General features: G+C 47.3%; 2 long non-coding RNA genes across 2 annotated transcripts in view; one reads left to right on the top strand and one right to left on the bottom strand.

Annotated features, from left to right (window-relative positions):
* The window catches only part of LOC122216027, a 66,031-nt gene extending 51,715 nt beyond the window's left edge, over positions 1-14,316 (bottom strand). The window contains exon 1 of the long non-coding RNA XR_006200663.1: positions 13,479-14,316. This is a non-coding gene — a long non-coding RNA (uncharacterized LOC122216027). The remainder of the gene's footprint in view (positions 1-13,478) is intronic.
* Positions 27-12,317, top strand: LOC122216028. The gene is made up of 3 exons (XR_006200664.1): positions 27-61; positions 6,172-6,319; positions 11,602-12,317. It is a non-coding gene; the product is annotated as an uncharacterized LOC122216028 (long non-coding RNA).
* Positions 14,317-27,521: the final 13,205 nt, after the last annotated feature.

Below are 27,521 nucleotides of genomic sequence, written 5' to 3'. Positions count from 1 at the left end.
GGTCGGGAGAACTCGGGCTTGGGACCCGGACCTTGAGCGGTTTTGTAGAAAGAAGCTCCAGGTGAGAGGTCAGAGCTATTTCACCCTAGGCACAGGCCCTTGGCCCCCTGGCTCTTGCGTGAGGGCCTAGAGCGCAGGACCCCGGGAAAGGAAGGAAGGCATCTGCAATGTTCGCTCCTGCAGGGCCTGGCAGGTGACAGGGGACATCGATATTGATTGGCTGAATGAATGCATGGAATGGAATGAAAGAAATGGGAAGTGGTCTGAGACCTGGCTCTGGCCAGCCCCATGCTGGCACAATACCTCCTAGCAGAGGTTGCCACACTCACCTTTGTCCTTGCCTGTCTCTCCCCACCACCATCTTCCCACCTCCCAGCTTTCCTTTCGCTTCCTGCCACTGCTCAAAAGCTTTCCCTAGCTGTCTGATCCCAATCCCTTCCCCTAGCTTTCAGATCTCTGTACAGTCTTGCCCCAACCTACGTACATACGTGGCACACTCTTCTGCTTGAACCTGCTCTTCAGCTACACTAAATCTACACAAATCTGAATATAACTTGAATTGGCCTTCCTCTGGTGGAGCCCCCACCTCCTTTTCCCCCTATCAGCAACACCTGCTCCCTTGCCTCCAAATCCTTCTCTTCCTTCAAGGTCCGGCTTCAGATTCCATTCCTTTTCTTCAGGAAGCATTCCCTGACTTTTTCACTCCAGAGTAGGTTTTCTCAGCTCTGACCTCCTATAGCATACACTCCCTGGCACTTGATTGGTACCAGTTACCTATGATGCTTTATCATGTATGCTTACCTACCTATGTTTTCTCTCCCACTGCACTGTAAACATTTGAAAGTCAGGGTCCAAGTCTTATTTATCTTTGTAGCTCCTCCTTCAGTTTATCACACATTTATTGGGCATCTACTACATACCCGGTATAGAGTCTAGCATATATGCTCCCAAAGGAGTCTAGGACACAGTGCTCCATGATGACGTTCGGGATAAAAGAAGACAAAATGGGGCTTGAGGAAAAGTAGAGGGTGTGGCTCGGAAATGGAGCACTCGCTAGGAAAGTCCCAAATGACTTTCTTTGGTAGCATTCAGCATCCTGGATTAGGAAGCAGTCTCATTCTCTAAGGGAGTGTCTGCCCATTTATGGAGTCACTCACTCATCCATTCCCTCATTCATTCATTCATTCATTCATTTGATAAATATTTGTTGAGTCCTTACTTTACCCAGGTGACTCATAGGATTGGTCATACTGCAACCCCATAAGGGTTGGCTCTGTGTGTGTGTGTGGTAGGGAGCATTTGGTGTGAGTTGCTTCTTTGTCAGTTCCTGTTCAGAAGCATAAATCCCCACTGGAAATGGTTTTGGGAAATCCTAGATTTTCATGGAGGGGAGGAAGACCATCAACCCTTCCTGAAGGTAAGGTGCCCAGACTTTGCCTTATAGTTCACTTTGGAACAGCTTACTCTACCAGACCATGTTCATTTCCAAGTCCTTTCCTTCTGTGATCATTCAAGGTTTTCCAAAGAGCCCTCTGAGGTTAGGTCCATTTGCCAGATGAAAAAGCTGAGGCTAGGAAAGTTAAGGTTTTCCCAAAGTCACTGAGCTACAGCAGGGCTGAGCCTACAGCAGGTCGTTCACATCCTGGTCTCCTCAGCTTTATTGTAGGGGGCTTTGACCTAGACTTCTTTGGGACCCTATATGCTACACTTTACACCCGGTATGTGTAGATGCTTAACACGCTCCATCTATAGGTACACCCAGGGCTACAGAGGAGACAATCAGAGGATAGGAATCTCTGGCTCTCCACAATGAAGGAGGCAGGTCTCTGGAACAGGACATTTTAAATTTCAGATCAAAGTGGTGGCCCCCATTATATCTGGCCACTAACAACTCCCCAGGTCTCACTCAGAAATTTAATGGTAACTAATTACTGAATCCTAACTCCAAACTCTAACTTAATGCCCCGATTCTAACCACTCCTTTAAATTATTCATTCCCTAATTCTAACCAGAATACATCACTCCACCCCTAAGGGCAACTCAGCACCTCCAAGATCCTGGCAGTCTGATGCTATCTTTAACATCCCTCATATAGTCCACAGTGGGCCAAAGCCTGCTGCTCTAGTATCGGGGAGCAAGAAGGTCCAAAATGAAGGTGCAAGCAGCCAGGGAGGGACTGGTAACACCATGAATTTGTCTTCGTTATGAAAGCAGCCAGTTTTTCTCCCCAGGTACCCAGGCCTTCATGTTGTCCCCAGGCCTTTCTGGAAGAGGGGGGAAAGAAATAGGGTGTTACTGGTTTTAGAAATATTTGAGAGAGGCCTAAAATCAGGCTAGGCTTAACAGAGGAGGTGAAGCATGAATGGAGGGATTCCAGCCATTCAACAAGTATTATACTAACAATTGAATGTGCCAGAGCACCCTGGCAAGCTGTGATTCAGATACAGTTCCTGCCCTCAGGCAGATTGCTATTTAGAGGTAACTGATTTTTTGGAGCACTGGCCATGTGTTAGGTACCTGTGTTACCTACTTTTCCATGTCATATTTTGTTTAATTGCTACAACCTATGGAAAAGGAACTCTTATTCCATTTTACAGATGAAGGAACTGAGGCTCAGCGCTAGTAAAGGGCAAAGCCAGAGACTTAAATGCTAAATCCTTTTCCTGCATTGCCTTTGGGCGGAGCAGGGGAGGGAAGTTTTCCAGTAACTCTGACATCTGTTCCTGAGTCAAATCGCCTCCACTAGTCCCAGGCCGCAAGTGTGGAGTAAGGGGATTGGGCCAGATTCTCTCCAAGGCTCCGCCCACTCCTGCTATGCTGAGCCTATCAGATCGTAGGCTTTGGGGGCGGGACCAGAGGCTGTTAGAATGGTAGCTTGCTGTCAGCCGTGGGTCAGATCCCAGGCTTCAGGAGTTCTCTGTGTTAGTTGTTGTCTTTTCCTTGGTGTCTGGCTCTACCCGTTTCCCTGTTGACCACCAGGATTCCAAGTCACTGGAGAATCATGGCCTACTCTTGCTTCCCATTAAAGTCAAGGTCAGACTAGTTTTGTCCCCAAAGCACCAAGCCCTGCCTTATAGGAAGCACCTCTGCTTCCACTTTATGGTCACCATAAAATAATGTTATTTAGTTAATTGGTATTTCAGGCAACTACTTTGCCTGGCCTTGTAGAGAATGGCCCCTGCCCTTAAGGTGTTTACAACGTGGTTATATATAAAAAAAATGAACTAATAAATAAGAGTACTGTAATAATAGATCACATTCGTAGAACACTAACTGCATGCCAGATGCTGTAGCTTTTAATAAAGAGTAGCTCATTTAATGCATAGCAACACATCACAGTAACTTTTCCCCTGAAACATATAACAGGGGTGGGGAGAGCTAGGGGAATGGCATCAGAAGAACTTACATTCAAGTGTAAATCCTGCCCAATGCTAGCTGAATGATGCTTGGAAGTTACTTAACCAGTCTGAGCTTCAGTTTTCATATCTGCTGAATGGTAGTGTTTTATACCCTATTGGTAAAGAGCTATTTTTGAGGGCTAAGTGGAATAATGCTTATGAAATACTTAGCATGGTGTTTAGGACAGAGTAAGTGCTTAGGTGTTTATTCATTCGTTTTATAAATATTTGCTGAGTGCCAGGCACAGTTCTGGGCACTAGCAATAAAAGAGTGAACAAAACACAAAGCCCACTTACTTGCTATGGCTTACTGAATCTTGGTTTCTTCTTTTCTACCTGTATATTTCCATTCAGTTTCATGTTGATTAGCTCATTTTAAGTAGATATATTTACTTCCTTCATCTTTGCATCATCTTGGTCAAATAGGGGTAAAAGAGGATTAATTCCATGGGATGGATGGAGAAACAGAGGCCTAGAAAAATTAGATGATTTACACAATACATCTGTAACAAAAGCTTAATCACAGATTGGTCTCCTGTTTCCTAGCATGCTCTCCTTTAGGAATTTTCTCTTTTAGCATTCCAGACAGACTTATATCTTTGGTGAGGGGGGAAGAGGGGTGGTGGTGGCTGTGAGCTTTCCTCAGAAAGTACCTGCAGAGAGCTCACTGTTGGAGGTTCTAGCCCCTCCCACCCTCAGGTACTATCTACATGGGTGAAATAGAGTGCTGAGCATGACGGCATTAGGGCAGAGCCCTCCACCACCACAGACAGGTTGGTCCATTATGATAAAGAAGAACATATGGAGAAAGAGGTAAATGGTGATGGAGCACCCTCCCCCCACCCCAGCCCACCTAGCACCTAGCCCACTTTGGTTCTTTTCTGCTGAGACTCCTCCCATCCCTTCTTCCAAACTCACTGAGTTGATGCATGAGGATCCAGCAGGATTCCTGTGCAGAGTAAGAAAAGCACTATGAGTTGATTGGGTGTACACGATAAGTAGGTAAGAAAACTTGTGTTTAGTAAAGCTGGTTCTCAAATTTATTAATGTGCAGCAAAACTTAGCCTAAGCAAAAGTCAAAAGAGTGGGCAAAGATGATATACAAGCTTCTTCATTCATGGAAGAGCTACTCAGGATTGCAACACATTGGCAATAAGTCCAACAACAGGGGGCTCATTGAGTAAAACTGTGGCTTTCTCTACTCTGGAATGTTAGGTAGCCATGAACAATTTTACTACAAAATATATTTCCTGACCTGGGGAAATAACCATGATATATTTCTTTTTTTTAAGTTTATTTATTTTGGGGGGTTGGGTAGGGACAGCAAGAGAGAGGGAGAGAGAATCCCAAGCAGGATCCAAACAGTCAGTGCAGAACCTGATTCGGGGCTTGAATCCACAAGCCACAAGATCATGACTTGAGCCAAAGCCGGACACTTAACTGATTGAGCCACCTAGGTGCCCCATCATGATATATTTCTAAAAGGTAAAAAGCAGGCCAGAATATCAGGGAGATCCTCCAGGAAGAGGAGGCCAGGTCCAGCTCTCTTTGACACCAAAGAAAGCCTGGCCTGATTTATTTGTTTGTAGAGGCACGTCTCAACAACCTATAAGAAGTCCATCTTCTATAGAGGGTTTCAGAAATCAGTTTCAGATTCTCCTTCCTTCACCCTACCTTTTTATTTTGTAACCTTAGTCCTTGATGTAACCTAAAGTCCAGTAGGAGAAAGATCACACGAAAATCATGTTATTTCCTCTCAGGCTCAGCCAGGGCCTTTGCACAAGCTGTTCCAACTGAAGGAGCTCATCACAGAGCACATATCCCCCTACACACACACACACACACACACACACACACACACACACACACACTGCCCCCAGATCTCAGCTCAGTCATCACTTCAATTCATCTGGGCCATCTTCCTTGCCTTGACTTCCCTAACAGGTCCGTTTCCTCTCTGATACATCCTCACAGCACCATGTACTTCCTTCTCCTTTGTTTACATTTATTGTCATTATATGGTGAGTGTCCTCCATCTATGTTGTCTCCCTCTATGGCAACAAAGATGGTGGCCATGGATACTCTCCACCCTCTTTCCCACTCAGCATGATTCTTCCACAGGTTCTCAGCAGATGCTGGATGCATAGGTAGATGAATGACAAAGAGATGGCAGGACAGATGAGGCTGCAGGATCTAACCAGCAGGAACAGAATGATTACAGCAGATGTCTCCAGGGCAGGATGGGCTAGCTCTATACTTAGAGGAGTAGGTGCAATTTCAGGGTCACTAGGACAGCCCTCCTGGACCTGCACTCCAGTGCCTGATATCCCTTTTACAAAAGGAGACAAAGCCTTTGTTCCTTACAGTGTATAGAGCTCAGGCATGAATCCCACATTCCTGGAGAGGAGAGAGGTGCTTGGTGGCTTACTTACATTCATGCTAAGGGGTAAATGACTAATAGAGTCTTTCCTAAGAGCAAATTGTGATGGGACGTGGTGTATGCAGGAGGGGGGAGGAAGTTAGGGAGCTAGGCTAGGGACCCAAATGGGGAAAGGACACAGAAAAAGGAGTCTTAGGGCCTGATGCCAACCTTGACCCACAGTGTCATTTTGCCTTTGCTGCACGCAGCCTGGTCCTACTGGGTATTAACAGCCTTTTTGGTAAATCGGGTTCTGCAAATATTTGACGTCTGGAAAACTTTCAACAAAGATGGCGTTCAGAAGGCTGGCTCGGAGGCCCCAGGATGACAACCTAATTATGTTCCTTTTAATAGCTCCTTCCCAAGTGCTCAGTCAGGGACATCTGCTCTGCCGCGGTTGCACCTTCAGGGAGGAATATTTTTAACACTGTGATGCCACAAAAGGAAACTTCTGAAGGCTGGATGAAAATGGCCTCTGCATTCACAGTGCCTCAGGGCCCAGGTAGGTAGGGCCTAATGCTCTCCCCTTTTCCCACCTCCACCCCCTAAAACAGGGCCAGGCTCCTTTTCACAAGGAGAGGTGTTGGCTTACAAGGAAGTGGTTGTTATGTGTGTGTGTATGTGTGTGTGCTTGGGTGTGTGTGTGTGTGTGTGTGTGTGTGTGTGTTTTAAATATTCCTTTTTCAGATTTCACAGAGGTACATTTGATGTGCCAGGCTGCCTCACCCAGCTTCCATATAAGTGGGGTGTCAAAAATAACAACCAAGAACACAGCAAATCCTTTGATGCCAGCCCTCCCTGCATGGTACTGGGCCCTGTCACTGCTTCTGCTAGTTAACTATTCTTACTCCACACCCCAGAAGAGGAGCCCCCCGCCCCAATACAGATGCTAGTTATGTCAGAGGAAGGAAAGGGGAGAAAAATAAGAAAGGGAAGGATTTCTGTAGTTTGTTTACTAGAAGACTAGCTTGCTAGAAAGGCCACAGGCTGACAGGCTAAAGATGATTTGTCTTAAGGGAGGGTTCCTGGGATCAATGAGTGCAAGGAGAAAAGTGCAAGGAGCCCAAGAGATGATCTACTCTAAATTCTAGCTTCCTTTTCTTCATACAAGTTACCTGAGGCCCAGAGAGGTAAACAGACTTGCTTAAGGAGTTAGCTTTGACGCTTGGGTTGGCTCTCCTGTTTTTAGTCCAGAGTTTATTTTGGTGAGAGCTGCTCTATTAGTTCACCAAATCACATTGGCAGACTCCTGATGGAAGTGTGGCCTCATTATCTAGGAAGGCAGTTCTCTTTGTCGGAGTAATACCGTGGAGCAAGGAGGAGAAATGGGTCGTCCTTCTGCCGGCCAGATCACCTGGTCTGCTCTGGACTAGACACTCATATGCCCATCAAGAAGGAGATGCTGGGCAGCTGAGCATTGTTCTGTGCTGTGTTTATGCTAATATTTTCAACCCACATTGAGATTCAAGCTCATCATAAAGGTGTTTATACTTACTTCAAGTCCCTTCCATGCTTCTAGTGAGGACAGAAGAAGAAGCATTTCCAGAAAAGCTCCAAGGAAGGGCAAGTGGAGTGCAGGGTAAAAGGTGCTGCTCTACTCCCTGAGCCAGAGATCTTCATTTCCCAGCTGAGTCCCAGGACATCTGGCTCAGTGCAGCCCTCTCATTACACACTGAACTTGTGTTGCCTCTTTTCTTAAGCTCTCACTTGACCACCATAGACTTCTCTGGTTCCCTCACCTTTCAACTTCAGCCTCTGTTGCTAACCAGTTGCCCATTCTTTGGGTCTTACTTACTCAAATTCTGGAGAGGGAATGTGATTGACTCAACTTCCCTTTGGCTCCAGATGTTCTCCCTTTGGGGTGCCAGTTTTTGGATGCACTGGTCTTGGGTCAGGGGGGAGCTTCAGGGCCAATCCTTGTGCACTCAGCATAAGAATGAGCCTGTCGCTTGCCCGAGGGAGCTCTGGGGCCTGGTGGGCATCCCACTGCCTGGCCTGAGCAGTATTCACCATGCTGGAGATGCAGTGTTGGAAAGACTGAGGGATCTCTATGGGGCGGCAAAGGCAAGACAAGACCTTGGTGATAAGGCCTAGCAGTGGCTCTTAAAACTGAAGAAACAAGTGCTCAACAGTCACCACGATGGAGAAAATCTAGGCGGTGTGTGGGGAGGGTTGGGGAAGAGCAGGTGCACAGTATGTAGTAAGGTTGGTGTGTATGGTGAACTTGCCTTATTCACAACCTTGACCAAGGCCTTGACATTTATAATCAAATACTGTGACTATGAATATGATTACTACTACCATCACTACCACTACTCCTTCTCCCACTCCTAGCTAACACATATTCCATGCCAGACACTGTTCTAAGCACCTTCCATCTGTTAACTCCTCTAATCCTTATAATGCCCTCTGAGTAAGTACCATTCCCATCTTACCTACGTAGAAACTAAGACTCAGAGAGATTATGTGGAGCCAAGGTTATACAGCTAATAAGTGGAAGAGCTGGGATTCCAACCTGAGAAGCATGTGTTTTTAATGACTTTGCCATGCTGCCTCCCTGATAGAAGCAGGTGGCCAACTCCACTATGCTGTTTGAAAGGCACCATTTGGTCCTAAATACCCCAGAATGTCTCCCTCAGTTCTATCATGCTTGCCCTCTCCCCTCTGGTTCAGAAATTCCTGCTCTTAGTCACTACTATAGTGGAAGATATGGTAACCTCAGGAGAGCCCTTTGCCCTCTCCCATTAGACCTTTGGTCCTAAGCAGATGGGCAATAAGCATGGTGACTTCACTCTTAGGAGTTAGTTATCAAAGCCTGGTGGTTAAAGGAAGTGGCAAAAGTGGTGAAGAGATCCAGGGTTAACCTTGAACTCAGGCAAAGAAAGAAACCCATACATGGTGTATTGTACTGAGAAGCCTCAGGGAAGAAACCCTCCACCCCAATACCTATCATTCCATTATTATAGGTCTAGATCAGTGCTGACCCACAGAACTTGCTATGACAATGAAAATTTCCTATATTTGTGCTGTCCAATTTGGTAGCCCCTAGGCACATGTAGCTATTGAGCACTTGAAATTTGGCTAGTATAACTGAAGAACGAATTATTTTATTTTATTTATTTATTAAAAAATTTTTTTTATTAGTTTTCTTTATTTTTGAGAGGCAGAGAGAGACAGAGCATGAGTGGGGGAGGGGCAGAGAGAGAGGAGAACACAGAATCTGAAGCAGGTTCCAGGCTCTGAGCTGTCAGCACAGAGCCCCACGCAGGGCCTGAACTCACGAACCATGAGATCATGTCCTGAGCTGAAGTTGGATGCCTAACTGACTGAGCCACCCAGGCACCCCAATTTAGATCTACAGTTAAATGCCACATGTGGTTAGTGGCTATCATAATGGTCAGGGTGGTTATTGAGGCCTCCGTGGGAATATACATCCTCTGGGAGGCTCAGACCTTAAGCATTTCTTTCCCAAAACTTTAGTTCAGGGAGTGCAAGCTAGGCATAAGGGTGTCAGGCCAATGCATTTCATTTGGCCAGTATGAGGCTTTGGAATCTTTAATTCAAATGTCTTCAGCCAAGCAGGCATCTCCAGCCTCCATTTCCCCTGGTTTTACTCCAGGGCCAAGTCACACATTTTGCCACCTCTGAAGGAGTTTAGCTGCGCCCAGCCTCGGTAAAAGCCTTCAGTGGTTCTCAACTTTATTTCATTTGCTCCTTACAGCAGCCACAGGGTAGAGGTAGAGTTGAGACTGTTATGCCCATTTTATGGGTAAGAGAACGAAGGTTCCCAGAAGCACCTGGAAGGGCCATTCTCCAAAGCCAGCTCCACCTTTCTTGTCTCATTTGAATAGACACTGGAAGCCCGGCTTACATCTGGGGTGTTGACGTGGCCCTCGTGGAGGAACCTTGCCCTGCCCTAGCTGCTGGCACTCACAGCCTTCAGAATGCTTCTTCCCCAGCACTCCATTCTTGTTTTCATTCAAACATCACCTTGATTCATTTTTAATGCAAGCCAGCTGCTGTTCTAAGCCTTACTTAATATACCACTTCCACTTACTTCCACTGCCTGCCTGCCTGGAAACTTAGTTCTTCCAGAGTTGAGCACACCTGGGGTCTATCAGCAGATGCATCTGGGTGAACTGGAAGGGAAAGAATTCAACCTTCCAACTACCACCAGCCCAAGACTGCTCCCCAGGCCTTCTGTCTACATGGAACTTGATCTTAGTCCCATCCCAGTTTTCCATCGGCACTGCTTATCTACTGGATTCTGGAATTTAACACCTGCTTGACCCATGCCCTGTTTCTGAATGACCGCCTCTGCCTCTCTCAGCCACCTATCAGGGCTCCCACTCAAGTTTCCTGCCTCCCTGAGCAACCCCACACTGAACTCTGTCTGCCCCCTCGGTCTTTCCTACCGCTTACTTTCCCTTTCTCTGGTGACTGCATATTTATACTACTGTTTGATTATGGCTGAGGAAAGAGACCTGCCTGCAATCAGGAGGTGCAGGTTATATGGCCTTGGGCAAGTACTTTGACCTCGTGGAATCTCCATTTCTAAAACTGGGATTTTTCAGGGGTTGGACCAGATTAGTGGTCCAGACTAGTTAGACCAGATTAGATTTTTTGAACTGTTTTCCCTAGGAGGGTTCCTCAGAGACTGCTTTGCTACATAGAAGCAGGGGATGGAGGGGAGCCAAGTGGATAGGAACTTCAGGATTTCTTCTATCCTCTCCAACCGGAGAACCCACTTTGATATGATTAATGGACCTGGGTTCTGAAATGCTGCACAGAGAGAGAAAGAGAGATTGAAAACTCCAGATTATCCATAATTAGATGATCCAAAAAACCTCTTACAGCTCTAACAAGGTAGAGGCAAAGTCTTTTCTCCCCAGTGAGTTATAGGCCCTTGCGGGCAGTTTGTGTGTAGACCACCCAATAGGAGCCCAATCAGTGCCTGTGCAATGAGGGAAGGAACATCGGACACTCTCTTGTTCTCTTCTGTGGTGTTCCATGTGTATCTCTTCTCAACAGCCAGATGGAAAGGCCTTACTTTTACACTTCTTGAGCATTCTCCAGAGAGCTTCTAGCACAGGGCCTGCAGTCTGACCTCAAACCCTTTCCCTAATTGAAAGATCAGGCCACGGCGGGGTGGGGTCCAAAACCCTGCGTGTGAGTCCCACCTCCTTTACTGCCTCCATGGTCTCTGACAGGGGACTTCAGGCCCTCTGAGCCTTAAATTTCTCAGCAAGCTAATACTGCTTATGATTTGTTTATTATTTTGAAGTCAGACTTTATACCTAGACCCCTCCCTCTTGCCCTGAGGTATTGTGCTCTCCCCAGTGTGGGAGGGTGGAGGGATATATTAATTGTTTCTACAGAGTCCACTTGCCCAGGGTAGAAACCACAACTGAAAGGTTCAGAGTTGAGCCTGTGAGAAGCAATAGCTTGCTAGTAAAACCCACACAGTAAGATGAGTCTTATAAAAATGACCACAGAGTGACAGAGGCCAGAAGAACTGTTTTAGAAGGGAGGGGAAAAAAAAGAGGTGGTTCATAGAGGGAAGCCATGGACCCTCTGGGCTGTGACCAGCCCACAGCACATGAAACAAAGCCATGGACCTGCTTGACCTCAGAGTCATCTTCCCATCTCTTAGAGCTTATGTCTACGGATTGTGACTGGTGTAGACCCAGCATGTCCTGGGGGACAAAATAATGAAGTCAGCAAGGTTTGTCCTCAATATTACTCCTTTGCTTTCTCTGTTCCCTCTCATTTTCCCATCCTCAGATGCCCAGAGCCTATGGGACAAGAAAGAAGGAGAATCCAGGGACAAGAAAGAAAGAGTGTATTGGAGTAGCACTCTCTCCTGGAGGTGGTGGTGACTGAATGTGAGGCCTCTCTCAGAGGGGGCTACATCTCCAGGGAATCTTGGAGAGAGGAATTCCCAAGCCAGAGGCCACGTGTGACCCGCAGATGTTTTTGGTTTTGGTCAACATCATGGTAACCTCAAGAGTTTTGTAAGAAAAAGAAAAGAAGATTTTACATAAAAATTTAGATTTCTGGCTTATTTTAGAAAATGGAAGAACTGAAAAGTACTGGCCACACATTCCTACTAAGAACTGGTTGAGTTAAGTGTTATCGCCCTCTTTAAAAGAAACCTTTGTTCGCTGGTTTGCTGCAGGCCCTACCAGTCCTTATTGCTCCCTGTCATTATATCTGGCCTCCTCCTTCCAGTTATGCCACTGTCTGGCTCCTGTAGCATCTGAGCTTGTGACCTTTGACTACATCCAAAGAAATTACACAGTAATAGGAGCACAGAGAACCATGAAGGCAATATTTCTGGGCAGAGGAGCATCTCCTTGTTCTTAACATCATTCCATTTGGGAGCCACCCTTCCTGGGAGAAGTGAATGTTGCTACACAGCCTTGTGTGGAGCATGTAGACTGCCAAAGGATTTGGAAAAAAGTTCATAAAGATCTGCCAGCTCCCTGCCCCCACAGCCTGCCCCCTCCAGCATCAGTAGTTGACCATTTCATCCTCATCACCAGTGAGTTCAGGCCCCGATTGCTCATTCTCTGTGACCCAGGATAGAGTCACCTTTGTGCCTGAGCCCAGCCTGACCTTGCAGCCGGTCCCATTATTAGGGCCCTTTGCTCTGTGCCAGCTGATCTCCGAGTCTGGGGCTGCCCCTCACCTGAGTGCCTGCCTTGGCTTCCTACCAGCCCTGCATTGCTCTGGGGACTGAGTTCTGCCCTGCCTTCCCAGGCAAGGTCCCTAGAACACCCGCTGCTGCCGCCAGAGTCCTTGAGCTGCAGGAATTTCTTCCTTCTTCCACCTCTGCCTTTCCCAGAGGCTGACCTGCCCTAACCCCTTAGGATAGGCCTTATCCTGTTGTGTGCCCAGCCCTGTGCACGATGCTGCCAACACAGGTAAAATTTGTCCAGGGAGTGGGGTTTAGGTGGGATTTTGGCTCCCACTGGCCATCTTTGTGCAGCTTTTGTGCACAACTGCACAATGACTCTGAATAGGTTCCCTGGCTCCTGAGCCCAGCCATCGCTGTTTGGCCTCATCCTCCCACTGATCTGGCTTCCTTTCTGATACCTATCCTCCAGTTCCTCAGCATTTCCTCTCCCTCCTTGTCTCACATCTAAGCCTGGAGAAACAAGTGATTAACATAATAATAATTTACATATTGAGATTTTGTCCGAGGCCGCGTACTAAGTGCTGCACATGTATTACCATATTGGATTCTTACAACCACCATGCCATCCCCATTTGCTGGCTGAGAAAACTGAGGCACAGAGAGACTGAGGAATTTCTTCAAGGCCCAGCAAAAATGGGTGACAAAACCAGGATTCAAACCTACGTCTGTCTGTTGCCACAGCTTATGCTTTTAACCACTCAACTCTGTTTCCAAATCAAAGAAAGCTAGAAGGGAGGGAGGCTCAGAGAAACCAATAACTTGCCTAAGATCACACAGTTCAGTGGTGGAACTCGAATTCAAACTCAGGTAGGTATTCTGTCACCAAGTCCAGAGTCCCTTCACCTGTTGCTGGTACTCTTAGGCTGCCTCTTTCACCGTTCTGTTTGCTTCTCAGCTCCTGGTGTATGATGGGGCACAGGAGGTGCTCAGGAAACCCTTGCAAACCAAAGGACTTACTTACCTCTCCTCACTTGATATGCCTTGTTGGAGCTGTTCTCTCATGGACTCCGAATTGCTTTGATATCAGCCAGGATGGCCTTGCCCACGGACAAGTTTGCTCTTAGCTCAGACCTGGAGGGCCTGGAATTCCACCATAGAATGTAGTTTTCCTAGAAGGGGGACAGAAGACTATAAGGAATTGAATTTAAAGTCCTAATATTTCAGGATCCATGAGTTTTTCCGAAAGTTTTCTAAGAGAATGTGGGGAGTATGAGAAAGTAAAGTTCTGATTGAGGGTAGGTTGGGAGAGGACAGTGGGACAAATCTGGCACAGCAGGGTATGAAGACAAATTCTATTTAAAGTGGTTTTCCAGAAATCAGAGCCTCTTGATCCTCTTTCCTTGAACTCTGTATCTCTGGGTTTGACCTTGTCTTTGGGCCCTACAGTCCCCTGGTCCAGGTCCTTCTTCCCAGCTGGGGAGGTTAGCTCAGATACCCCTGGGGAGAACTTGGGGACAGGCAGGGCCCTAGTATAGAGCCAGCAGAAATGCCAGCTTCACAAAGCAAAGCTTCCACACCTGTCCCCTTCCAGCAGTCCTATGCCTGGCCATCGCCCCTGGAAATAGTCCCGCCAAGCAGCTTGGCATGTTAGTAGCTCTAATGGACAGTAAACTTTGTGCAAGCTTGTAAGAGCTTTGGATTCCCAGGCTGCCTGGTGAAAACAGGTTTCTTAGAGGCCCATACCAGACTTAGTTTCTGGCAGCATGGTTGGGATTAAGGACTTTCCAGAACCTTCACTCAATTCAATTTAAATGAGCAAGGATTTACTTAGCCTCTCTGAGTGCCAGCACAGTTTCTGGAGACCAGTGTAGGAGATTCCACTAACTCTTCTCCTATTCCAATCCTTTTTTACATCTGCTAGTAGCTCAACTTTTTTCCTTCTTTTTTTTTTTTAACTTTTCTTTTTTTTTTTTTTTTAATTTTTACAGTTTGTATTTATTTATTTTGAGAAAGAGAAAGAGAGAGAGCAAGAGTGTGCAGGCAGGGGAAGGGCAGAGCAGGGTCGGGGGGAGAGAGAGAATCCCAAGCAAGCTCTGTGCTGTCAGTCCAATCCCATGAACCCAGAGATCATGACCTTAACCAAAACCAAGAGTCAGATGCTTAACCGATGGAGCCACCCAGGTGCCCTAGTAGCTGAATTTTCTTAAAGCCAGCATTTCATGTTTCAAGGCTTTGGAGTAAGACAGACATGGGTTTAAATTCCTCTGCCACTCACTAACTGCATGACACCCACCAACACTGAGCTTTAGTTTCTCCATCTGTAAAACATCAAGCTCATAGGGCTGTACATGAGAATTAAATGAGATTGTGCATGAGCTTAGACCAGGGCCCATCACCCGGAAGGCCGTGATCAGTCAATGGTAGCAATCAAACCAATAAGCAAATAAAACTATAAAGCCTCCCTGCTCTTATCAAACATCCCTTTGCTCAGACACCTCCCATAATTTTCTACCACACATAGGACAAAGTCCTACCTTCTTTACCTGGCACTCAAGGCCTTCCACATAGAGCCACATTTCAAGTGCTTACTAACTGCATGTGGCTTATGGCTGCCATGCTGGACAGCACAGAATAGAACATCTGATGGTTGCAGAATGTCTACTGGGAAGCCCTGTTATAGCTGGTAGTATAACTGGGTGGGGGGTGGGGAGCAGAGAGTGTGGGGAGGGGCAGGGTGAATGTTTCCATCCTGGTATCTGTTTATTTTATAGGGAACCTGAGCCTGTGGCCTCTCAGGTGTCGGTTCTGATTCCTGATGAAAGGATCTGAGGTGAGGGCCATAGTGTCCTGCTGTCCTGGCCTCTAGCCAGGTTTTCCAGTTGCTTCTAGGTCTCAGCCTCAGCTGGACTGGGCTGACAGCGTCCATGTCATGGGCTGGGGAGCCATCCAGTCCCTCCTGGGCCCTCTGTTTTCTACCTGCCCAGCTTGTACCTTCTTTCCTTCCTCCTGGCTGGAGCTTTTCCTTCCAGTCTCCTGCAGTCTGCTAGTACTTCACTTCTCTCATCCCTCAGGGCTCTTTGGCTTCCCTAGGCCCTTCTTCCCACCACCTGGGCCACAGGGTCTGCTGTGAGGAGCTGGGCAATCCCCGGGGGTTCTCTTCTTTAGGACCCTCTGCTGTACCCTATTTTGCTTGAATTGTTTCAGGGGCAGTTTGGTCTCTCTGGCTACAATGCCAGCCCCAGAGGGCTGAGCTGTTATCTCCTATTGATTTCCCACAGCACCAGAGGATGAATGAATGAATGAATGAATGGGTCTGACAGGCAGTGAACCCCTCCTGTTTCTACCTGTCACCCTTTGCGCTTGCCAGGGACTCTGAATAAGAACTGTGAGGGATGGTCTCCTGTCCTAATTTAGGCCAGCAACTCCAGGTAGGAGTCAGCCACAGTGACACTTTGTCTGTATGTCCATCTGGGAGAGTGTTGGAGACTGTGAATGATTTATGCCTGGGAAGGGTAGTGGGTATTCGGGAGTTTGGGGGTGGGAAGGTGGATTTTGAGACAGAACTGGAAGAGAAAGGCACAGAAGTTGGGGGGCACAATAGCAATGAGAATAGTGGGGGTAGGGAAACACAGGGAAGAGGGTGGGAGAGAGGGAAAGCAGGGCACAGAGAGAGAGGGAGAGATCCTTGCCTTGCACATCTCCTGCCCCCTGACGTGGCTGTGCTGATATCCCCAGCACTAATTGCTTCAATTAATAATACTGCTCTATAAAATTTCAGCAGCTGAGAGCAAGTGCAAGGGAAGATGACATAATGCATTAATAATGCAGGCAGCCAATGGAGCTGGGCTCCTGGGGAGCTCCATTAAGGAGCCACTGCTGCTATCCTCCTCTTCGCATCAGCTAACACTCTGGGCAGGGCAGTGAGCGTCCTTGGGCCTCTGCAGACCGCTGGGCTTCAGAGCTGTGGCTGCAGAGGCAGCGCCAATGGACAGGAGGCTGGGACAGCCTCAGTCTTCCCATAAACTCTGGAAAGCACTCCTCCCCCACTCTTTGATCTGGACAATTGACGTTTTCTCAATCTTATGTAAGTGCTACACACTTTTTCAAGATTGCTGCCTTAAATCCGCCCCCCCTCCCCTGCTCCTTCCCGACCTCTCAGATTAGCAGCCCCTCCCCCACCTCCACCACTGGCTGAAGTTCCTGGAGCAGCTTTCCTGATTGTTTTAAATCTCCATCTCATCTTTCTCTTTGCATCTGCATCTCAGTCTTTTTGTCGCTGTCCCTTAGGGAGGGAGGTAATCCTCTCTTTCAGGACAAAGAGCCTGTCATCCTAAACATGTTCAGCTGGTTTCTCTCAAGTCAGCATCAGCATCACCCAAAGCCCTCTGTAAGCGTCTGCACATTCACAACAGTCTGTCCCCGAAACTGTGCCAAGGCCAGGGGCTAAGTGTGGCGCTGGGAACAAAGGGGCCAGCAGCAGGCATCCAGATCCTAAAGCTGCAGGTCACTACGTGATTTTATACTGGTGCAAAGCCAGCTCTTTTCCCACTTGCCTGCAAAAACCAGTCCTTGACCATCCCAAAGAAACCCTCTAATTCAGGGCTTCTCATTCTGGGGTTTCTCTAAGAAGATGCTTCAGAGTGCCGCAGAACCCCTGGAAATTGTATGCAATACTCTTTGTACATATGTGCATTTCTCTGATAAGAATGTCTACAACATTTTCCTGTGTTCTCATGGGTCCTGAATCCCATGAACCTCAATAATCTTAAAATCCAGCCCTAACCTCCTTGGGCAGTTAGGTCCTTAGGTAGCAGAGGTATTTAGATGGATCTTTCATTCCATCTCTGCATCTATGGCTCTAGATGAGGCCCTCTGTATCTCGCCTGGATTGCTGTAGTCAAAGTTTATGTCAAAGGGGGCCACAGGCTAGAAATAAAGAAGGTGAGAAGAGGCCCAACATTCATCTACGGCTCAAGTGAGAACGAACACTCATGCTTCAAGTCTTGGCATCCAAGCACAGCCCGGTGCCTCTCTTTCACGGTAGGACTGAAGTTTGTGTTGGCAATTCAAAGTGTTCTCCAGAACAGGCTTCCTTTCCAAGGAAGAAAGGTAGGAGACAAACATGTGTTGGGCACTTTCTATGTGCAAGGTTCTGTCCCAAACAGTCTGGTGTGATCCTGCTCACATACCAGGAAGGCAGATCCTCCGGTCCCACTTCACTGAGGAGGAAACTGAGATTCCAAGAGGTTAAAAAACTTGAGTAGTAGAGTCAAGATGTAAACTGAGGCCTTTTTGCCATTCAAATCTAGCACCTTCCATTATATAGAATTGCCTGGCCTTAAACAGTAGCTCTTGGAGGGGCATTTTCTGGGAGCAAGCCTGGCTAATTCCCACCTCCATGTTCTCATTTCTCACTGCCTGTTCTCCACATGTGTAAGTCTTACCCTCTTAAAAGAGACCTCACTTAAATCCTACTACCACCATCAAGCTTTTTCTAGATAGATTTTCCAGAGTGACTGCTTTGTATGGATGAATGATGTGAGTGGATGTTAAGTATACAAAGGGGTGGGCTGCAGTGGACACTATTTTTAGCCAACATCCATTTCCCCATTTATTCTTGTCTAACAGATCCTGATTTCTATAGGATATTTACTCCTTTTTCACTCAGTGGACAGTGACCCATCTCCAGCCCAGGAGGGAACTGCAGTTGGTTTAAGCCAGTCACAGAAATGTTACTCCCTCACCAGTGGTCAGCCTAGGAAAGGGCATGTGACCCAGTTCTGGCTGGTGAGATGATGGGAGAGATCGCAGGGGAGCTCCTTGGAAAGAGACAGTCTCTCCCTCTTCAGTAGGATATTTCCATGCCTGGAATTGCTGTGGGCATCCTGTCACCCACTACTCAAGGGGGCAGAGAAGTAGGAAAAGGACTTCTTGAGCTGCTGTACCAAGCATCACGAGCCTGCCTTCCTCTGAGCCTCTGCTATGAGAGATAATAAACTCCCTTGCAGTTAATGCCAATTTGAGTTGACATTTTTTTGTTATTGCTGACAAAAACCTCACAGCTGATACATTCTCCCTTCTTTAACATACAGTATTTGTACTGTTTGTCTGACACGTATCACATCAATTGCCTTATCACTTCTTTTGTGTTGTTGTCTTGTGTTGTTATTTAACTTTTTCTGTGTTTATATCTTGTCGGTGAAGACTACACCAGCTCTTCCAGCCCACATAGATGTTCTCTGAATTTTTATAGAGATTCCAAATAGCAGCCAAATCTGTCATCCATTCATTCCAGAATATTTATTAAGCCCCTATTATGTGCCAGACTCTGGGCAAGAGCTGAGGATACAATAGGGAACAAGACATGGTCTCCATCCCTATAGAGCTTACAGTCTATTATGGACAGAATGTTTGTGTCCTCCCCCCGCCCCACCCCAATCCATATGTTGAAATCCTAACCCCCAATGTGTGGTATGTATTTGGAGATGGGGCCTTTGGGAGTGTAGCCCTCTCGAATGGAATTAGTGCTCTCATAAAAGGGATCCTGGAGGGCTCTTTTGCTACCATGTGAGGACACAGAAGATGGCCACCTATGAACCAGTTAGCAGGTCCTCACCAGACACTGAATCTTTGGTACTTCAATCTTGGACTTCTCAGACTCCAGAAGTATGAGAAATAAGTATTTGTTGTTTAAGCCATCCAATCTATGGTATTTTTGTTATAGCAGCCTGAATGGGCTAAGACACAGTTTTATTGGACAACCTGGATGTCAATCAAATAACCTCAGGAATAAATCTAGAATGATAGCTGGGAAGATTAATGAATGGAACGACCCAGAGCTATGCTGTGGTATAGTAGGGGGACATGCACTAGCCTGGGGGTAGGGAAGGTGACTCAGAGAAATTGAGATCTGAAGGATCCAGGGAGTAAACTGGGTAAAAACCAAACGGGGAAATGCATTCCAGGTTGTGAAAACAGTAAGACCTGTCCTCTCTGCTCCATCCCTACTACCACTGACCTGATGTAGGCCCCCATCGCTTTTCATGTGGATTATTTTTGCTTCCTAACTGGGTTCCCAGCTTGCAATTGTGTTCCTTTCAAGTGCATCTTCCTCCCAGCCGTGAGAGTTAGTTATTAAAAACCCTTTGGTGGCCTCCACCATATACCAAGACAAGGCCAATTTCTTTAAAAAAGTTTTTTTTTTTAATGTTTATTTATTTTTGAGAGAGAGACAGAGTACGAGCAGGGGAGGAACAGAGAGAATGGGAGACACAGAATCTGAAGCAGGCTCCGGGCTCTGAGCTGTCAGCACAGATGTGGGGCTTGAACCCACAAACCATGAGATCATGACCTGAGCCAAAATCAGATGCTCAACTGACTGAGCCACCCAGGCACCCCAAGGCCAATTTCTTTAATAACGCTCTGCATGATCTGATTTCTATTTGCCTCTCTAGCCTTATTTTCTGGCTCTCCCAAGTTCTGAGAACTCTCTACTTGTAGTTTTCAATCATACCAGACCATTGGATATTTCTATACTGTTCTTTGTGCCTACAGCATTCTTCCAACCTTCCTTTGGGTGATTGCCCTGACTCAGCTGGGGCATTGTATCACCTGGATTGGATTCAGTGGTCCCTTCTGTGCTTCCACAGTGCTCTGTGCATATTGAAGTTGTCTACTGACATGTCTTCCCCCAACTAGAACCGAGCATGTCCAGTGTAGGGAACATGTCTCATCCATTTCTGTACCTGAGAACTTACTAAAGCCTGGCACACAGCATTCCCTCAGGAAACATTTACTGAGCTGCACTTTAGCACTTACTTACAGTCTAGCAATGATCATATTACATTCCACTCAACTGCATTGTATTCCAGCAATTGTTTCATGTGTGCTAATTTTGACTCTACATCTAGATTCCAAGTTCCTGGAGGCCAGACTATGTCTTACATTTCTCAGCAGTCTTCATCACCCCTAACCTAGTGGATCCCCTAAATAAGCATTCAAAAAGTGCTCAGTTAATGAAGGGATGAATGTGTAAATGGATGGATAGCATTAAATAAATAAATATTTTCCTTCTACCTTTCCAGCTGGGAAATTATGAGTGAATCCTTCGCTTGTTGCCAGCATCCTTGCAGGCAGGCCTCAGGAGGAAAGTCTTCCTAAAAAGATGAGTGTCCATGGGGAATTTCCTGAGCTTTTACCTTCCCAGCTATGCCCTGATCCCTTTATTGCCAAAGCTGGCTTCACCCTCCTGGCTGAGGGGACTGAAAGAGGGGAGATCCCAAAGGTTCCAAGGCACATGTGATCCTGAACTTTCCAGTCTGGAGCCTTACCACTCCTTCCTCCCTGACTATACTGCTTGGTGGCTAAGTAACTCTTATGGATTAAGGCCCAGGAACTCAGGCCCTTCTCTTCTCCTACTCTGGTGACTTCCTCTGGCCCGGGAGACTGGATGTGCTCCTGCTAATGGTCTGGAAGTGCTCTCTCCTGTTAGCCTGGACTCCCAGGAGGTCTTGAGAAAGGCAGAAGTCTGGAGAAGTTGAGAAACACTGAGCAGGTCTATGCCTGAGGTAGTCCAGATGACAGCCAGCAAGTTGTGCTGAGGATTCTCTAAGTGGACTTTATAGCCCAGACCCCAGGAGGCAGTCTAAGAGGAAGAGAAGAGGAAGGAAGAACTGAGTCTCCTGTGATGTGTCCCCTTAAAAACTGATCAGCCAGGCCTATTTGCAGATGGAAGTGAGGCCATGCCTGCTGTTGGACACAGAGACTGACAGAGGGCCCAGCGTTGTACTCAGATTTGCCTGTGCTTGAATGTCAGCAGACTCTTAGAGTCACTTGGACTGCTCCTGTCTCTGAGCCTCTGAGTGTTATAGAGAAACAGGATCAGCTATGTAACTTGTGGGGTCCAGTGCACAAGGAAACAGTGGGTTCCCTTGTTCAAAAGTTTTAAGAATTCTAAGATGATGACAAGAGAGCATTAAAGCAAGCAGAGTATCCATCTATGCACTAGGATGTGTGTGACTATACCGATTGCCTCTGTGAAGCTGGTGCTGCAGAGGGGTTACTTGAGAAAAGTGTGTGAGTGGGGCTATAACCAGGACTGTACTAGCGACTGCTCTCAAGTTAACCTACTAACTGTGTGTCTTGAAGTCAGGGACTTTATCTTCCTTGGGTCTCTTCCCTGGGACCCAGAGGCGCTCACCACTGACTGGGTAAAAGTTGTAGTTTAGTTGGTCTTGGGGTAGAGACTGCCTTCCTGTGTGTTGGTGTGGTTCCAGAATGAGGGAGGCTTCAGGACCTGGAGCCTAGGTTGGAGGTCACAAGGCTAAGAAAACTCAAGGTGGCTATTAGTCCCGGTGCCATTTGGTTTAAATTAAGGCACCTAAGAAGTCCACTTTAGAATATAATTCACTTCACTACCAAGAAAGAGGGAACACATTACTCCCTTAGTGAGTAAGAGTTTACAACATTTTGGCAAATGAGCCTTCAAAGAAGGTAATTCAGAGCCAATATGGAGATTTTTAAAAGTACTTGAACAGTAGGGCTTTATTTAAATGGAAAAATATATTCTAACTTGAACAGAAGGACTCAATTTTGTAAAAGTGAAAATTTTTCCCTAAATGAATCTGTTAATTCAATGTTGGCCCAATCAAATCTCAACAGGATAATCTTTGTTTTAAACTTGGAAAAATGGTATTAAGACTGATTTGGAAAAATAAGCATGGGAGGAGAACCAGGAAATTTTTTTTAAAAAACTAAAACAGGAGGATAGGAGCTCAGACATTAAAATACATTTTTTTTTTTTAATTTTTTTTTTTAATGTTTATTTATTTTTGAGACAGAGAGAGACGGAGCATGAATGGGGGAGGGGCAGAGAGAGAGGGAGACACAGAATCGGAAGCAGGCTCCAGGCTCTGAGCCATCAGCCCAGAGCCCGACGCGGGGCTCGAACTCACAGACCGCGAGATCGTGACCTGAGCCGAAGTCGGACGCTCAACCGACTGAGCCACCCAGGCGCCCCTTAAAATACATTTTCAAGAGCACATAAAAGGGCCCGTGGGACTCTCTTCTGCTCAAGCAGGTCCAGTGGATGTTCCTCTCTGCTCCTGTAGCCCTGACTGCTGAACCCTGGGCCAAGGCTTGAAGGTTGTGTTCCTCAGATACCAGGCCACTTGGACTGCTCTGCCTAGGTGCTTATCAGGCACAACAGGAAGCTAGGGGACCTGCCCACTGCCCACTGCCTCCAGGTTGCACACACACAGGTGGCTTCAACTCCTTGAGGGGCCTTGCTGCAAAAGCCTTCTCCTGCAGGTTAGACTCATAAAGAAATTTGCACCAGTTCCAGGTGCCTGGCCTCACTTGTCACTCCTGAGGGTAAGGGGGTCATCAGGTCAAGAGAAGTGTTTTTTTTTTTTTTAATGTTTATTTATTTTTGAGAGTGCGCGTGAGACAGTGCGTGCAAGTAGGGAAGAGTCAGAGAGAGATGGAGACACAGAATCTGAAGCAGGCTCCAGGCTCTGAGCTGTCAGCACAGAGCCCGACACGGGGCTCAAACTCACGGACCATGAGATCATGACCTGAGCCGAAGTTGGACACCCAACCTGAAGAGAAGTCTTTTTTTTTTTTTTTTTTTTTTAACATTTATTTATTTTTGAGACAGAGAGAGACAGAGCATGAACGGGGGAGGGTCAGAGAGAGAGGGAGACACAGAATCTGAAACAGGCTCCAGGCTCTGAGCAGTCAGCACAGAGCCGGACGCGGGGCTCGAACTCACATACCGCGAGATGGTGACCTGAGCCGAAGTCGGACGCTTAACCGACTGAGCCACCCAGGCGCCCCTGAAGAGAAGTCTTAAACAAGAAGGCAGCCTACTGTTCTAGGCACTGGCTGATGCACGCTAGGCTCCTCTCAGTTATCAGGGGTGGTATACACACGCTGAGCTGTCCAGAGCTCCGGCATAGCATTGCTTCTTTCCACTGGCTGTTACCTGGGTCCTTGTGCTTTGTCTTCCTTGAGTGTTGGCACCCAAAATTCGAAGAATTAATTAAAGGACAGGGAAAAATTAGGATCAACATCTGGTGTAGAGGAAAGTTGAACTGATTAAAATTGGGTGTGATGTGTCTCTGAGTGTCGGTGGCTTGCCTTCCTTCATCACTTTTCCCATCCCCCTTCAGTCCCAGTGATAACTAAGAGGACTATTCCAGAAAGCAGTGGGGATCCAGATATGTGGGCACTCAGTCCCTCCTGGTAGCCCTGGGCTCTGTTCCCACGAGGGATACTTGCTTCACTTGCTTCTCTATGAATTTTCTTTGGGGGCAAATGGTTTGGAGTGAGTGAAACAACATCCCATGACGGCAGTTTATCCCCCTTCTGGAAACCAATGTTTGTTTTTGCCAAACACTGGGCATGCAAAGCAAGTTGCCTTTTGTCTAAACTGGGAACAGAGATCTTGTTGAGCCAGAGGTGGATTTCTAATCTTCTTTCTCTGCATCTGACGCTGGACTAGTGGTCCTTGTCCCGAACGGAGTCATCGCAGAGGTCTGAGAGAGAAAAAGCAAATTTGCCAGGAGCCCCAATGGGGTCTGGTGTGTTGACATTCACTGGCTGAGACTTAGATCAGCTGTCACTGCAGACAGACCTGTTTTTTTATTTTAATGCTGCGGCATAAACCGAGTGGCTGCAAGTTCGGCTTCCAGCAGGGGCTGGAACTCAGGGCACATCTGGTTCTTAATAGGTCCTTAGAAGAGTGTTGCAGAGACCAGCTTTTTGAGAGCAGAAAGGGCTGAGGGCCTGGGGCCCAGCACCCCTCCTCCCAGTCCCCGTCTGCTGCATTGCGCCACGGATTCAGTGAAGACATCATCCTCACCTCATTCAGAGAGCTGCTTGCTGCTCTGCTCTGACAATTAGACTGGCTGCTGCAGAGAAGTGCTCATACTCACTGACATATGGCTTTTTAAAGTGATAAATTGCATTAGCAAATTTCTTATTAGCTCTGCTGTCAGGAAGGAGCTCCTGCCATGTTAGCTTGCTGAGGCTGATGTATAACTTCCCGGCCATTAATTACCATGCCAAGGGCTAAAGAGACTTAGAGGCTGGTGGGTGGAGGCCCTCATTCTCTCTTCTCCCTCCTGTGGGAGGTCAGGGAAGCTGGTCTTGGTGTTGAGCTTAGTTCTGACTTGCAGTGGGCTCTGTACTTTGGGCTCCTGATCCTGGTAGGTATGGCACAGGATGCCCAGACACCATCTGGGCTGATTGGAGCTGGGTTCTCCCTTAGGGCCTCCAGGACTTGGCAGCTTGGAATCCGCACAGCATCTCCTTTAGAGCTGCATGTTCAATGCAGAGCCTGGACTGTGTCCCAGAAAGGTGCTCTGGCCTCTCCCTGGGGGTCCAAGGCTACTGATTCTTCTCCTACCTCCTCCCCTCACTCCAGACAGCTGAAGAGTCTCCTCCCCAAAGGTGACATCATGTCTCCTGCTCAGATCTTCTCTTGGTGACTATCCACGGAACTGCATGTTCAGGATGTTCAACCCCTGATTTCTATGGGCTCAGGCTTCTATTTTACACGAGGAATTGCATAAAACACACTCATCAATGGGAAAAATGAGAGAAGGAACATTTCATCTTTTTGTTTTACCAATCGCCCCAAACTAGTAACCATTTGGGCGGGGTCTCTGACTCCATTGAGAATCAGACAGAACAAACAAGATTCTCATCCCAAGGAAAACACACATACTCACACTAGTGCATTCAGTTTCAGGGCCTTCCCAGACCCTTGGCAGCCCATTTGTGAATCTGTGTTTTATAAGTGCTCTTCCCAAGCCCCTCAGAGCTGCCAATCCCTGGGAAGGGACCATATCAGCAGCCTCCTGCCACAGAAAGTGAGCTAGCCTTTTCCTAAAACAACAGCAGATATGGCTCTCCGGGGCAACCCTGGGCACTGTCTGGTGAAGGCCACTACATGCAATTGCATCATTTCTTGGGTTACATTAGACATGGTGGGTTTGAGAAATGGGCTCGGGGAAGCAATCATTCTGGGGCTATATCTGCATTAACAACTCCTTCTGAGAAATCAGTTCTGTGCTTGGGACATTTTCTTGTCCTGGTGTGCTCCTTCTAAGAAGGGAGGTGGGGGTGGGGAGGAGGAGGCAGAGACTCGCAGAAAAGAGAAGATTCTGAAATGGGTAAGGGGGATGGTGCATATATGCATGCTTGTGTGCGTGGGCGGGGGGGGGGGCTGCGGGGAGAGAGAGACAGAGACAGAGAAGCAGAGAGAATGGAGGAGAAGAGTGCTGAATTTCCCATTATTCAGCTTTAGGATGCTTGAGATGGAATCTTGGAAAAATTGTGAGGATGGATTTGCACTTTTTCACACGCATGGCTTCAAATTCTGCATCATATTGAGCTCTGGCTGGGAATAATAATAATGCTCTGCTTGTGAAATTTAACATGCTTCTTTCTTGTCACCTCTCAGAAGGCTGGGCTTTAGGAAATGCCCATAGGAGGGCGGAAAGGTGGAAAAAATCCTCTAAGTGAGGGAGGTGGCTGCCAAATTATTCTCCAGGGTCCCCAGTTGTTTCCATGCCTCCCTGAGGGAAGCAAGAGGTCAAAAGTGCTGTAATAAAACCAGACCCAGCCATGGTTCCTTTGCGGGATGGAAGGCACTGATAAGCAGTCCAGCATGGATTGCCTCTTTCTCTGAACTTGGGAATACATCTTGACATTAGCCCAGATCCCAATGTGGCCTCTGGCCTGCAGGTGGTCCAGGCCCACCCTCACATTCCCCCCACCCCTCTCCTTCCAGGTTGGTGCAGGCATGAGCTGGATTCTTACTCCAACCCTTCTTAGCATCTGTCTGGTTTTCCAAGAATCCTTCCAGGATGGCACAGCTTGGGATCCAGCCCCACCGGTTTGACTTGCTCACCATTCCCTTTGGGTGTGTTATGTCTGGGCTCCAGCAGGTTGGCTCATATCTGAGGAGGCCACTCATTGGGCTTCTAGCTCCACACCACAGCCTTCCTTGCCTATCCAGCTCCATGGTCCAGAAACTGAGGTATGACAAGCCACCCTGCCAGCATCCCATGTGCTCCCCTCACTCTCAGGACAAACACCCTGGCCACTGAGAGACGTCCAAAGGGCCCAAGATTGTGTGAACTGGGAGAAGCCTACTCAGGCTGACTTGGTCTCTGAGGACTGTTGGGCCTGGGATTAAATATGTCTTCTCCCTGCCCACAGGCCAAGATAGGGCACTGAAGCAGAGGGGTCATTCCAGAGAAAGAAGGACACTGTTGGCTGCCAAGAGGATGATATTCTGCAATGGCTCATGGATGAAGGGAAAGGAACCCATCCCTGAAAATGTTCCGCAAACATCTACTGTCTGTCCTGCATGGCCTCACCATTTTCTCCTTTCCAGCTCTGGGATTCAAAGTGGGCTCTGCACTTTGGGCTCCTGATACTGGTGAGGAGGGCACAGGATGTCTCATGCCATGCCTCTTGCTAGCTTAATCCCCACAAGAATCAGGTTAGGCTGTGTCTGAAGTTAGGGGCCTTTCCCCCAGTCTTGGCAAGGAGCAGCATCAGAGGCCCAGGAATGTTGGAAGCATGGGATATGTTTTTCTAGGAAGTTAACTTACTTTCAGGAAAAGGATTTGAAATGGGGGGAACTAAACAGCTTCCCAACTCTGTGTCCTGAGACCCCTGTACTCCATAGCAACCAGAGTTCCATGGAAAGAAGAGGAAACAATTAACTAAAGCAGCCCCCTGCCCCTCCCCATTTCTTTCTGTCCCATGTAAGTGTTTGATTTTTGTCACAGAACCTATCACAATCTTGCCTTTATTTTGTGTGTTTGTGTCCTAGATACTGTCTGTCTCCTTCTACTACTCTCTCGTTCATTACTTCATGAGAGTAGGCCCTTGTCTTGTTCATCACATCCCCAGTGCCCAGGAGAGGGTCTGGCTCCCAGTAAAGGTGTGCGATCATTATGTGTTGATATGATGAGAATGGTTAGTATGTGGAGAGGAGGCCAGGACCAGAGAGGCCATCAGGGTAGAAGGAGTGAAAGAGACATTT

Source organism: Panthera leo, chromosome A3 (genome assembly GCF_018350215.1).
Source record: "Panthera leo isolate Ple1 chromosome A3, P.leo_Ple1_pat1.1, whole genome shotgun sequence".
NCBI lineage: Eukaryota > Metazoa > Chordata > Mammalia > Carnivora > Felidae > Panthera > Panthera leo.
Note: the sequence above shows the minus strand (reverse complement) of the source record. Positions and strands in the feature narration are given on the sequence as shown.